The 11,525-nt window shown below is 39.4% G+C and overlaps 1 long non-coding RNA gene across 1 annotated transcript; it reads left to right on the top strand.

Annotated features, from left to right (window-relative positions):
* Window positions 1–425: 425 nt before the first annotated feature.
* Window positions 426–2,634, top strand: LOC140587609 (uncharacterized). Its single transcript, XR_011989253.1, has 3 exons — window positions 426–561; window positions 1,468–1,555; window positions 1,683–2,634. It is a non-coding gene; the product is annotated as an uncharacterized lncRNA (long non-coding RNA).
* Window positions 2,635–11,525: the final 8,891 nt, after the last annotated feature.

The following is an 11,525-nucleotide window of genomic DNA, read 5'->3' on the forward strand; positions in this document are numbered from 1 at the left end:
ATGCAACTGTGCGACGGACGAATCCGACAGTCCCTGGTAAAATGGCCGCTACGCACAAATCGTGACGTAATACGCATGTAACTTCATACAACCCATTGGATGCCCAGATGAATACTACCGAGAACTGAGTTAACACTGATGAAACTAAGAGTATTTGAAAGTGTTAATTCTGTGTAATACTGTAAACAGACGTCATGATAAGCCTGAAGCATGTAGCCTACTCCGAAAGCAATGCCTCAATTTGATTAAACAATTTAACATCCTGTACAGTAGGGGGATCCAACTTCCGGTCATGGTTCCGGTACCGTCCGCGGTCAGTATCCCACCGGGCGGCGGACAAGTCGGGGTAGAGGTGCCAGCCGTCCCGTTTATTATGGGATCGCGCGGTTTTGGAAAGAAATCCGCCCGTATTGATGCACGGAAATACGCGATTAGCCCCGCATGTCCGTATACACTGCCAATCTCCCGCCGCTCGGGGTGGGAACCCCGGCAAATTATACCGCCGTCTTAACAAACCCTGACATTTTTCTACGACGGAAATCGATCCGGGGACATCGAAAGGTTGGGAAGCCCTCCTAAACTAGCATGTTTCACATGAATTTACTAACCAAATAGTCTGTCATTATTTAAATATTAGCAACCACTTTAGTAACGAAGACCACTGCATTTTAAATAACGTTAAAAATATGTAATATTTTTACCGTATTATAGACATTTACTATTATTATAGAATAAAAGGCTAAATAATCAAAATGGCACAACATTAGTTGCAGAATTAAGAGACATTTTGGAGAGCTCAGCTGACATGGTACTGTACTCACCTCTGCGCCATTGTCACTCGAAGAGTTTGTTGTGTTTTAAACGGTAAAGATTGTTGACGTTGTTTCTATGGAAACTACTCTGTCCGCTTGACCGTAATATAAAGGTACTGTATGTATGTAGTAATTGGCTGGTTGCAGATTTGATCCCTACAGTATATGCAGTAATTGGCCATTGACCTCTTGGACCGTCTGTGCTGCTGTCACCTGCATTGAGGCAGCTGTTACGTTTGCTGTCATTACATTCAATCCAAAATGTCAAAGTACAGGATTTAAGCTTAGATTTGAATTAGTAAGGAGACTGTGGCAAACAAAATATATATATTATTGATCACACGAAGAATGTCTTCAATTTTCTCCTTCTTTCAGTTCTTAAATAATCTGTCAGTTCTTGCTGTGTTTGGTTGGGATTTACCATTTTAACATTGTAGCAGTTCTCAGGCAATACATAGACAAATTCATTTTTCAGTATTGTTATGCTGTAAACGGTTACCTTCACGTTTAAACAAAGGTACTTTGTTTTGATAAGAGCAAGATACATCAGTTTTGTACATCTGTACTCTGGTCTTACTCCTTGTACATATGGATGGCATGGAAGGACAGTCACTACAGTCACCTATATTCTCCCCATCTGCTTTTCTCATTTCAGTGTTGATACTGCAGACGATGGATCTCTTGCTTGGTTGCTTAATAACCACAAGATCGCCAATAGCAGAATGAATAAGACTGAAGTAGATGTAAGGCCACATGTCTGTCTGTCTGCCATAAAAGAAATAAAAGGAGGAGTTGGAATTACTTATGATTAATTATTGATCCCCATGGGGAAATGGTCTTTTTACACCTCCCTCAACTTGCTCTTTGTAGAGTAAGCTGTCTGCGAAGGGCAGCCACATGTTGGGGCGCCCAGGGAGCTGGGGGTTAAGGGCCTTGCTTAAGGGCCTGCAGACGTGCTGAGGCTGGGTTTGAACCGGTGTTCTTCTGATTACAGTCACACAGGCTTAGCCCACTGAGTCACACGCTGCCCCCTATTATGGAGAATCATTAATGGATTATGGATAATATGGCTGGCCATGATGAAAAAGGTGTGCAAATGTTTACCAATTCACATTCGGGATGACATAAAGGCTTGGCTAATTCAGTATGGGTGGAAATGATGTATTTGGTAAATGTTGTCAACCTGTTGCAAATTATTAAACCAATTCAAATATTAGCGTATTTCTATAGCTTATCATGACGAATCAATGCGTTCGCAAATGTAATTTTAAGAAAAAATATACATATAAAAAACTAAAGCACAATCTAAGGATGCAGTAAAATGACCATTTAACCATTTTGTAGTTTCTGCCCAGCAGTACCCTGTCAGTTAGTATTCTCCCAAAAATGAGGGACTACTGATTAGCAGTGAGGATGCCGGGGCGGCTGAGGGGTCAGGTATTATATATGAATTGATGTTACACTCATATTCACACACAAGTGATAGATGGATTCAATATGAAATTCAGGTATTCAGAAGTTGATGAGATTTACATTTCACAGGGTACCCACGGTCATGGAAAACCTGGAAAAGCATCCCCACCCAAAGCCCCCAGTGAGTAAGCCATAGGCGACAGTGGCAAGGAAAAACTCCCTAGAAGGAAGAAACCTTGGGAGGGACCAGACTCAAAGGGGGAGCCCATCCTCCAGGGGCCGGCAGGGAGAGTCAAATGATTAATTTCTTTCTTAGTGGGCAAACTTACAAAATCAGCATGGGTTCAAATAATTTTTTTCCTGACTGTAGACATGTACATTTTAAATATTTTATGTGCAGTTTTTAAGCTTATTGTGATTACTGTATGCATTAACATTCCTCTTTCGACTTCTTCCAAAAGGCAGGAGACAGCAGAAGAAGCTCCATTTTATCATCATCTTCTTCTTCCGGCTCTTCTCAGTATTATCTCCAGAAAGATCTTCGGCATTCACACTGAATGGCACTTCTTCTTCACTGTAGATCTTCTCGACAGCATCAGCATCTTCTTTTATTTTATCTGTCTTCATCACTTCAGTGTCGTCCTCTTCCTCAGGTCCTTCTTCTGCTATAGTCACTAGCTGTGATCTGTCTTCAGATGCCACCATACATTGAATCCTGACCACTGTGGCAGCATCAGCATCTTCTGCCTCCTGGAATATCACGTCAGTGTCTTCATCTTCCTCAGGTCCATCTTCCTGTAAAGCCTGCAGCCATATTCTGGCTAGATATGCCGCCATGCATTGCCATCGGTCAACTGTGGCAGCATCAGTGTCCCACTGGATCCAGGCTTGGAACGTGTGGATGTTGGTCCATGGAAGTTTTGAAATTTAAAAAAAAAATTTCCAGGCTCTGGATAAGTTTTGGAATTCTTGGATACAGAGGGAAAAATTTGGAAATTAGCCTTGTTCATTTTTGTTAGACTTTGTTCATTTTGGAAATACACGAGCAGAAGTCAATAGTTAATTATCTTGGTAAACATCAGTTTCTGGCACTTATACTGCACAGATTTCGCATATTTGAGATCGCTGCTTTTTTGCTCGCTATTCCAGTTTTTATTGTTTTATTTATTAATTTTTTTGCACGTATTTGAATGTTATTGATCACAATTTCCTGTTTTTGACTCTGTTTGCCTCTACAATCATAAGGTACATATAAATATTTTAATATTGGGATTAATTTTCTCAATAATTGAACGCTGTTTGCACATTGGTGAAAGTTGTCCATCGTCTGTGTTTATTTGGTAATTCGTTCTTATTTCTTTGTGCATTTGAGAATTAATGCATCATTAGCAGACCCAAGATTTCAGGTACTAGATTTTAGATTTTATTTTGTTATTTTTCCTTATACAAATACTGTTCTATCTACTTTAGTTTTACAAACTTGTGGGTTTTGGAACATTTTCTTATGGTACTGGAGAAGTTTTAGAAAAGTCATGGAAATTTAATCTGCCAGAATTGGGGGAACCCTGATTTTAGATTTTAGATTCAGAGGTAAACTACACAGAGGTGTATTAGTGAAATTAAAAGACTAACAAGTTCAATGTTTTTGTACAGCATATTTCAGGCTCAAACGGATAATGAGACAGTAATAAAGAAAGTTGCTGAGACCAGTACACTACTCAGGCGGCTGTTACTGTTATAGAAATTTTGTTATTGTTTTTTAAGCCCTTTACAGTTAAAACTTTGTACTGTAGTGCAACATGCCTCACGTGAAGAACTGCGAGATTAATTTTGATATTATTTTATTTATTAATTTGACTAGTGTTTGAAAAAAAGCAAATAAAACTACTGAACAATAAGAATTGAAGTATTGCCTCATTTATCCAGTTTTCACCTTCCTGAAAAAAGTGGGCTGGTCAAGGGCATGAAACTCCCAGGCTGAAAATTGGCTCCACTCCGGCACTCTCCACCACTGTAGCTGCATCGGTGATTGTAATGTAGTTACTAATATTTCTTTAGCAGATACTTAGCAGACCCAACAACCTTCTGGTAACAGGCACAGTGTCCAAACCCCATGAGTCACACATACCCTGCCCTCTAAACTGGCTTGATCCACCAGAGATAGGTGTCGATAGAACTTGGTTAACCTGAGGCTGGAACCCAATTGACCAATATAGCTAATACTTCAAAATTAAGGCTGTTTCTCACATGTTATTTCCATTATTTTGCCCACCCCTGTAATATCATACAAGGAATGATATACTGGATATGTGATTATGGAAGATAGATGGATAAATATTTAAAAAGCCTGGTTGAGAATAAGCAGTGACACTGACATTTATGTAATATGAAAATGACATTTATTTAATAAAGACATACATTCATTTCTTATATACACTTTTGGATGAGTTTGCCCACTAACAAAGAAATGATCAGTCTATAATTGCAATGGTGGGTTTATTTGAACAGTGAAAGACAGAACAATAACAAAATCCAGAAAACGTTCAATTAATTCACATTTTCATGAATGAAATAAATATTTGATCCCATTGCAAAACGTGCTTTAGTAATAAACCTACCATTGAAATTATAGACTGATCAACAACAACAAACAACAAATAAATTTTTGTATAGTGCACTATCACAAGCGCTTTACTGCATCCCCACCCAAAGCCCCCAGTGAGTAAGCCATAGGCGACAGTGGCAAGGAAAAACTCCCTAGAAGGAAGAAACCTTGGAAGGGACCAGACTCAAAGGGGGAGCCCATCCTCCAGGGGCCGGCAGGGAGAGTCAAATGATTAATTTCTTTCTTAGTGGGCAAACTTACAAAATCAGCATGGGTTCAAATAATTTTTTTCCTGACTGTAGACATGTACATTTTAAATATTTTATGTGCAGTTTTTAAGCTTATTGTGATTACTGTATACATTAACATTTCTAAGACTTAATTAACACTTGGCCTTTTAATTACTACCTCTTTCGACTTCTTCCAAAAGGCAGGAGACAGCAGAAGAAGCTCCATTTGATCTTCTTCTTCTTCTTCCGGCTCTTCTCAGTATTATCTCCAGAAATATCTTCGGCATTCACACTGAATGGCACTTCTTCACTGTAGATCTTCTCCGCAGCATCAGCATCTTCTTTTATTTCATCTGTCTTCATTACTTCAGTGTCGTCCTCGTCCTCAGGTCCTTCTTCTGCTATGGTCACTAGCTGTGATCTGTCTTCAGATGCCACCATACATTGAATCTTGACCACTGTGGCAGCATCAGCATCTTCTGCCTCCTGGAAAATAACATCAGTCTCTTCATCTTCCTCAGGTCCATCTTCCTGTAGAGTCTGCAGCCATATTCTGGCTACATATGCCGCCATGCATTGCCATCGGTCCAGTGTGGCAGCATCAGTGTCCCACAGGATCCAGGCTTGCAAGGTGTGGATGTTGGTCCATGGAACAGCTCTCAGAATTCGCTCTCTGGGGAATAAATGACAGATAGTTCACCAGTGTTTTACAATGATAATAAAGTGAACAAAGAGCTGACATTTCTTCAACCATACAGAAAATACAATTGCTACAATTATTATAATAAATAATTCCAGGGTTGACGTACATAAACAGCGAGCAAGATTGTAAAAAAAATGAAAATACACCATATGTACAATAGCATATTAAACAGTAATGTCACCAAGTTGTAACTAGAATACGAAACAACAGTGCTCCACATCAATGGGTCGTATTTATTTGAGGTCATTGTCCAAGGTACGCATAAATGAAAACGAGCTCGCGGTGGCCATTTTACCGGGGTGCGAGTGACAACAGCAGCAAGAAAACCCCGAATCTAAGTTTCTTCTGTATACCTTCAGATCGTACAAATCAAGGCAAAGCGACAGAAGAGCTAATTAAGTTCATTTCTATGATCTAAACGTGGGAGTTTTATAGCCACTGAACTTGTGTCAAAGGGAGAACCGACTGGTGAACTTGACGTTGCATATCATCTGCGTCGCAGTCGCTAGTCCCGTTTTGTATTTTTTGAGTTTATGTTTGGCACCCTACTGAAAGGCAAAGCTGGGAATTCACGCATTATTATAATTTAAGAAAGCGTTACGGTGTCTCATTGCGCCTGCAGTTACACTTTATGGTTAAGTGTGTGGTAGATTACTTCCTTCAAATGATACGAAGAAATGCCGGTCCTATTTGCCTGAACAAAATACAGCTTTTCATAGTCCTGATCACTCGCTATACGTTTAGTTTATATGAAACTTTCTTTAACATTGAAAAGAAATACAGAACTTTATGCAACTGTGCGACGGACGAATCCGACAGTCCCTGGTAAAATGGCCGCTACGCACAAATCGTGACGTAATACGCATGTAACTTCATACAACCCATTGGATGCCCAGATGAATACTACCGAGAACTGAGTTAACACTGATGAAACTAAGAGTATTTGAAAGTGTTAATTCTGTGTAATACTGTAAACAGACGTCATGATAAGCCTGAAGCATGTAGCCTACTCCGAAAGCAATGCCTCAATTTGATTAAACAATTTAACATCCTGTACAGTAGGGGGATCCAACTTCCGGTCATGGTTCCGGTACCGTCCGCGGTCAGTATCCCACCGGGCGGCGGACAAGTCGGGGTAGAGGTGCCAGCCGTCCCGTTTATTATGGGATCGCGCGGTTTTGGAAAGAAATCCGCCCGTATTGATGCACGGAAATACGCGATTAGCCCCGCATGTCCGTATACACTGCCAATCTCCCGCCGCTCGGGGTGGGAACCCCGGCAAATTATACCGCCGTCTTAACAAACCCTGACATTTTTCTACGACGGAAATCGATCCGGGGACATCGAAAGGTTGGGAAGCCCTACTAAACTAGCATGTTTCACATGAATTTACTAACCAAATAGTCTGTCATTATTTAAATATTAGCAACCACTTTAGTAACGAAGACCACTGCACTTTAAATAACGTTAAAAATATGTAATATTTTTACCGTATTATAGACATTTACTATTATTATAGAATAAAAGGCTAAATAATCAAAATGGCACAACATTAGTTGATGAATTATCAGACATTTTGGAGAGCTAACATGGTACTCACCTCTGCGCCATTGTCATTATTTAAATATTAGCAACCACTTTAGTAACGAAGACCACTGCACTTTAAATAGCGTTAAAAATATGTAATATTTTTACCGTATTATAGACATTTACTATGTTATAATAGAATAAAAGGCTAAATAATCAAAATGGCACAACATTAGTTGAAGAATTAAGAGACATTTTGGAGAGCTCAGCTGACATGGTACTGTACTCACCTCTGCGCCATTGTCACTCGAAGAGTTTGTTGTGTTTTAAACGGTAAAGATTGTTGACGTTGTTTCTATGGAAACTACTCTGTCCGCTTGACCGTAATATAAAGGTACTGTATGTATGTAGTAATTGGCTGGTTGCAGATTTGATCCCTATATGCAGTAATTGGCCATTGACCTCTTGGACCGTCTGTGCTGCTGTCACCTGCATTGAGGCAGCTGTTACGTTTGCTGTCATTACATTCAATCCAAAATGTCAAAGTACAGGATTTAAGCTTAGATTTGAATTAGTAAGGAGACTGTGGCAAACAAAATATATATATTATTGATCACACGAAGAATGTCTTCAATTTTCTCCTTCTTTCAGTTCGTAAATAATCTGTCAGTTCTTGCTGTGTTTGGTTGGGATTTACCATTTTAACATTGTAGCAGTTCTCAGGCAATACATAGACAAATTCATTTTTCAGTATTGTTATGCTGTAAACGGTTACCTTCACGTTTAACCAAAGGTCTGTGTTTATTTGGTAATTCATTCTTATTTCTTTGTGCATTTGAGAATTAATGCATCATTAGCAGACCCAAGATTTCAGGTACTAGATTTTAGATTTTATTTTGTTATTTTTCCTTATACAAATACTGTTCTATCTACTTTAGTTTTACAAACTTGTGGGTTTTGGAACATTTTCTTATGGTACTGGAGAAGTTTTAGAAAAGTCATGGAAATTTAATCTGCCAGAATTGGGGGAACCCTGATTTTAGATTTTAGATTCAGAGGTAAACTACACAGAGGTGTATTAGTGAAATTAAAAGACTAACAAGTTCAATGTTTTTGTACAGCATATTTCAGGCTCAAACGGATAATGAGACAGTAATAAAGAAAGTTGCTGAGACCAGTACACTACTCAGGCGGCTGTTACTGTTATAGATATTTTGTTATTGTTTTTTAAGCCCTTTACAGTTAAAACTTTGTATTGTAGTGCAACATGCCTCACGTGAAGAACTGCGAGATTAATTTTGATATTATTTTATTTATTAATTTGACTAGTGTTTGAAAAAAAGCAAATAAAACTACTGAACAATAAGAATTGAAGTATTGCCTCATTTATCCAGTTTTCACCTTCCTGAAAAAAGTGGGCTGGTCAAGGGCATGAAACTCCCAGGCTGAAAATTGGCTCCACTCCGGCACTCTCCACCACTGTAGCTGCATCGGTGATTGTAATGTAGTTACTAATATTTCTTTAGCAGATACTTAGCAGACCCAACAACCTTCTGGTAACAGGCACAGTGTCCAAACCCCATGAGTCACACATACCCTGCCCTCTAAACTGGCTTGATCCACCAGAGATAGGTGTCTATAGAACTTGGTTAACCTGAGGCTGGAACCCAATTGACCAATATAGCTAATACTTCAAAATTAAGGCTGTTTCTCACATGTTATTTCCATTATTTTGCCCACCCCTGTAATATCATACAAGGAATGATATACTGGATATGTGATTATGGAAGATAGATGGATAAATATTTAAAAAGCCTGGTTGAGAATAAGCAGTGACACTGACATTTATGTAATATGAAAATGACATTTATTTAATAAAGACATACATTCATTTCTTATATACACTTTTGGATGAGTTTGCCCACTAACAAAGAAATGATCAGTCTATAATTGCAATGGTGGGTTTATTTGAACAGTGAAAGACAGAACAATAACAAAATCCAGAAAACGTTCAATTAATTCACATTTTCATGAATGAAATAAATATTTGATCCCTTTGCAAAACGTGCTTTAGTAATAAACCTACCATTGAAATTATAGACTGATCAACAACAACAAACAACAAATTAATTTTTGTATAGTGCACTATCACAAGCGCTTTACTGCATCCCCACCCAAAGCCCCCAGTGAGTAAGCCATAGGCGACAGTGGCAAGGAAAAACTCCCTAGAAGGAAGAAACCTTGGAAGGGACCAGACTCAAAGGGGGAGCCCATCCTCCAGGGGCCGGCAGGGAGAGTCAAATGATTAATTTCTTTCTTAGTGGGCAAACTTACAAAATCAGCATGGGTTCAAATAATTTTTTTCCTGACTGTAGACATGTACATTTTAAATATTTTATGTGCAGTTTTTAAGCTTATTGTGATTACTGTATACATTAACATTTCTAAGACTTAATTAACACTTGGCCTTTTAATTACTACCTCTTTCGACTTCTTCCAAAAGGCAGGAGACAGCAGAAGAAGCTCCATTTGATCTTCTTCTTCTTCTTCTTCTTCTTCTTCCGGCTCTTCTCAGTATTATCTCCAGAAATATCTTCGGCATTCACACTGAATGGCACTTCTTCACTGTAGATCTTCTCCGCAGCATCAGCATCTTCTTTTATTTCATCTGTCTTCATTACTTCAGTGTCGTCCTCGTCCTCAGGTCCTTCTTCTGCTATGGTCACTAGCTGTGATCTGTCTTCAGATGCCACCATACATTGAATCTTGACCACTGTGGCAGCATCAGCATCTTCTGCCTCCTGGAAAATAACATCAGTGTCTTCATCTTCCTCAGGTCCATCTTCCTGTAGAGTCTGCAGCCATATTCTGGCTACATATGCCGCCATGCATTGCCATCGGTCCAGTGTGGCAGCATCAGTGTCCCACAGGATCCAGGCTTGCAAGGTGTGGATGTTGGTCCATGGAACAGCTCTCAGAATTCGCTCTCTGGGGAATAAATGACAGATAGTTCACCAGTGTTTTACAATGATAATAAAGTGAACAAAGAGCTGACATTTCTTCAACCATACAGAAAATACAATTGCTACAATTATTATAATAAATAATTCCAGAGTTGACGTACATAAACAGCGAGCAAGATTGTAAAAAAAATGAAAATACACCATATGTACAATAGCATATTAAACAGTAATGTCACCAAGTTGTAACTAGAATACGAAACAACAGTGCTCCACATCAATGGGTCGTATTTATTTGAGGTCATTGTCCAAGGTACGCATAAATGAAAACGAGCTCGCGGTGGCCATTTTACCGGGGTGCGAGTGACAACAGCAGCAAGAAAACCCCGAATCTAAGTTTCTTCTGTATACCTTCAGATCGTACAAATCAAGGCAAAGCGACAGAAGAGCTAATTAAGTTAATTTCTATGATCTAAACGTGGGAGTTTTATAGCCACTGAACTTGTGTCAAAGGGAGAACCGACTGGTGAACTTGACGTTGCATATCATCTGCGTCGCAGTCGCTAGTCCCGTTTTGTATTTTTTGAGTTTATGTTTGGCACCCTACTGAAAGGCAAAGCTGGGAATTCACGCATTATTATAATTTAAGAAAGCGTTACGGTGTCTCATTGCGCCTGCAGTTACACTTTATGGTTAAGTGTGTGGTAGATTACTTCCTTCAAATGATACGAAGAAATGCCGGTCCTATTTGCCTGAACAAAATACAGCTTTTCATAGTCCTGATCACTCGCTATACGTTTAGTTTATATGAAACTTTCTTTAACATTGAAAAGAAATACAGAACTTTATGCAACTGTGCGACGGACGAATCCGACAGTCCCTGGTAAAATGGCCGCTACGCACAAATCGTGACGTAATACGCATGTAACTTCATACAACTCATTGGATGCCCAGATGAATACTACCGAGAACTGAGTTAACACTGATGAAACAAAGAGTATTTGAAAGTGTTAATTCTGTGTAATATTGTAAACAGACGTCATGATAAGCCTGAAGCATGTAGCCTACTCCGAAAGCAATGCCTCAATTTGATTAAACAATTTAACATCCTGTACAGTAGGGGGATCCAACTTCCGGTCATGGTTCCGGTACCGTCCGCGGTCAGTATCCCACCGGGCGGCGGACAAGTCGGGGTAGAGGTGCCAGCCGTCCCGTTTATTATGGGATCGCGCGGTTTTGGAAAGAAATCCGCCCGTATTGATGCACGGAAATACG

Source organism: Paramormyrops kingsleyae, chromosome 2 (genome assembly GCF_048594095.1).
Source record: "Paramormyrops kingsleyae isolate MSU_618 chromosome 2, PKINGS_0.4, whole genome shotgun sequence".
Taxonomy (NCBI): domain Eukaryota; kingdom Metazoa; phylum Chordata; class Actinopteri; order Osteoglossiformes; family Mormyridae; genus Paramormyrops; species Paramormyrops kingsleyae.